This window comes from Lactuca virosa, chromosome 8 (assembly GCF_052849685.1).
Source record: "Lactuca virosa cultivar CGN04683 chromosome 8, Lactuca_virosa_CGN04683_v6, whole genome shotgun sequence".
Taxonomy (NCBI): Eukaryota; Viridiplantae; Streptophyta; class Magnoliopsida; order Asterales; family Asteraceae; genus Lactuca; species Lactuca virosa.
In genome coordinates this window covers 290,836,572-290,839,896 of record NC_136433.1, presented here as the reverse complement: position 1 = coordinate 290,839,896, position 3,325 = coordinate 290,836,572, and positions in this window count along the sequence as shown.

Below are 3,325 nucleotides of genomic sequence, written 5' to 3'. Positions count from 1 at the left end.
TTTTTTACGGCTGTGTAGGTGTTGACGGCCGTGAACCTGTTGACGGCCGTGAACCATGTTTACGGTTGGTCAGTTCCTATAAATAGATGTGTGTCAGTATTGTGTCAGTAGCGTTGTCAGATAGAGCTCACAGTGTGTGTATGTACTGTCAAGGTGTACGTGACGTGTTTGTGGCCCAACCATAATACATGTGCGTTGCTTGATTAACTCCTTGTTCTTCTTTTTTCTTGTGCTTGATTGTTCATATTCTTGATCCAATTGTTTGATCACTGGTTTGGTTCCTGGATTTGTGACTTTACAATTGGTATCAGAGCCAATCCGGTGTCAAAATTGTTTTTGGTGTTAACGGCTCAAGGTTCTTATCATTTTCGTGTGTGATTCGAGCGTGATCGTTGGATTTCTGCATTTGTTCAAGGATTCAAGGCTATCAGGATCAAAATATGTTGTTTTCATCGAAATCTAAGTGTTTACGGTTGCAACTGTTGAAGTGATTACGATCATGATCTAGTATACGGTCGTGAACCATTCAAAAATTTTTGATCGTGAACTGATTTTTGACCGTGATCTATCCTTGACCGAGAAACCTTCATTTGTTGACTATGAATCTTCATCTTTGACCATGTATGGCCGTGAACTACTGTATACGGCTGTGATGAGTGTACGGCCGTGATCCATATACGTCCGTAAACCACCTTTGGTCATTGAACAATTTCAATTGTTTTTTCTTTGTTAGTTTGGTTCTTTAGAAAATTATAAAATTAAAAAAAAATTAAAAAAATTCAGAAAAACCAAATAAACCAAAAACAAACAAAAATGGATTCACAAAACTCTACAATTCACCAAGAATTTGATTCCGTTATGGGCACGACCACGCGCATCCCACGTTTGCTATCTACTGAGGGTTTCCCGGAATGGAAATATCGTATGGAAAAATATATCAAAATGACAGATTTCAAGATTTGGAGATGCATCTTAAAAGGACCTATCAGAATCACCACAACACTCCCGGATGGAACGATCGTTGACAAGGATGTCGAAGAGTATACCGATGAAGAATTTGATAGAGTTGAACAGCAAGAGAAAGCACTTGCCACACTCACTATGGCTTTATCACCAGAGATTGCTCAGGGTTTCCGAGAATATACTTCTGCAAAAGCTTTATGGGAGGCACTGATCGAAGTTTATGAAGGAAACGAGGACATGAAACAAAGTCGCTAGGATATGCTGAGACAAAAGTTTAACATGTTAAATCATATCTTGGGAGAATCTCTTGAGGTTCAACTACAGAGGTTCATCACTCTTACAACCGAGATGAGCTTTGCAGGTATCTTGGTCACCAGGTCTAAAATAAACAAGAAGCTGCTCAATTCACTGCCAAAGTCATGGGACATGAATGTGTCTGTGATTAAGAAGACGAAGGATCTTAACCGTCTGAGTCTGGCTGAAACCATGGCAATTATTAAAGCCTGTGATCTGGATGACAAACAGAGGGAGATCAATCACGTAAATTCATACTCCACTGCTAACCTCGGGATTCAATCCAACAATGCCTTCTCATCTTTCACTACTCCTCAAGTTCAACCTTTTGTTGTTCCTCAACCATCATTATATGCCACTTCATCCATGCAAAGTGTTCAACCTTCAGTATCTTATCCACAAGTTGCTTCCTCTTCAAAAGCACTTGCTCCAGCTCCTGCTCCTAAGGAAAATGATGAAAACTTGGCTCTTGCTACCGGTCTTGTCAACTGCTACAATGCCTTCGTGGCTGACGAGCTACCTCCTCAACTATCTTTTGCTGATTTGGATCAAATTCATGCCGAAGATGTTGAGGAAATGGACATCACATGGAAAATTGCTATGGCGGTGTTCAGGGCCAAACAATTCTCCAAGAAGACAAGAAAAAACAATTGGGGAATGAATGCTGAAAAGAAGGTGGGCTTCAACAAAGGCAAACTTCGATGCTTCAACTGCCATGAACCTGATCATTTTGCCAGAGACTACCCGAAGCCTGAGAGGAGGGAGAACAACGAAAGAACAATGATGCCAGTGGGTAGTAGCAGGGGAGCTACCACCAACAACCAAACCGCTAATCTTGCTATGGTAGCTCAGTTGTTCAACTGGGAAGACCAGATACAGGCCCTGAATATTCCAGGATCTAAAAATGCACACCTTGCTCAGATCAAAGACATCCCAGAAGGTGAAGCTGAGGTGGACCCAAAGGTGGAGATGATGGAACTACAATTCGCGTTTATGGTGTAGACTACCCCAGAACCTGCAAAGCTAAAGGTCAGTGAAATCACTTGTTCTCAATCTTGCATTAATACTACTAAATGTTTATGTGAACATGCTGACTTGATGTGTAGAGAGATAGAGGACCTAAAATATGAGGGGTACCAACTTAGGAAAGGCTGAAAACCATTGAAAAAATAATTAGAGGCCAAGACTAATGACTATAAGAAATTACAGGCAGAGTACAGTGACAAGTGTGTTCATTACAAATATCTTAAGAAAGATTTTGATGTTTTAACTGCTGAACTTGACACATTGAAGACCCGTTTTGCAAATGCCGATTTTAATCTCAAAAAATTCGATGAGTCAAGTGATAGAGTGGCAATAATAATTGAAAAACAAATGAAGTGGAAGGACCAAAAGCAAGTAGGAATAGGTTATGAGAGTGTCCCTCCCCCATTCAATCACAATTACATTACTAACCCTATGACTCAGGAGGAGATAGACCGAGAACCATTTATGGTTTATGGCAAACCAGGTGCTGAACAGGCAACAAAATGTAGTGCTAGGGAGTTAGATACTAACATTTTTACTTCCTTTTCAGATTTGTCAGTAGGTCAGGGAAAACATGAGGATTAAAAGATTGAGTCTGATAATAATTTTGTGTCAAAATTTGGTGTTCCTATTTTGAGTTGTGATGAGTCTGTGTCTGTTAAAACTGATTTGATTTGTGATGATTTGGTGTCAAACTCTAATGTTTATGATAAATGTGGTGTTGTCTTTGTTGAATCTGTCGAAACTGACACTAGCACATCCACACCTTCTACACCTATCACACAATCTGACTCCTGCAGTTGCATGTGTGGGAAAGTTAGAAGAGACAAAAAGAGCAAAAAATCTGATAAAGGCGGTACCAGTTCTATTGATAAAAAGCAAATATGTTTCAACTATGGTACTGCCGGCCACATTGCTCGCAACTGTCCTAATAGAGCATTTGTACATTTTTCAACACCGAGAAGAGAAAACGAGTCTCGAGGAAGGTCTCTAACGAGAAAGTCCTCAAGATCTCATCTTCGTGATGATGATTGGAAAGTTC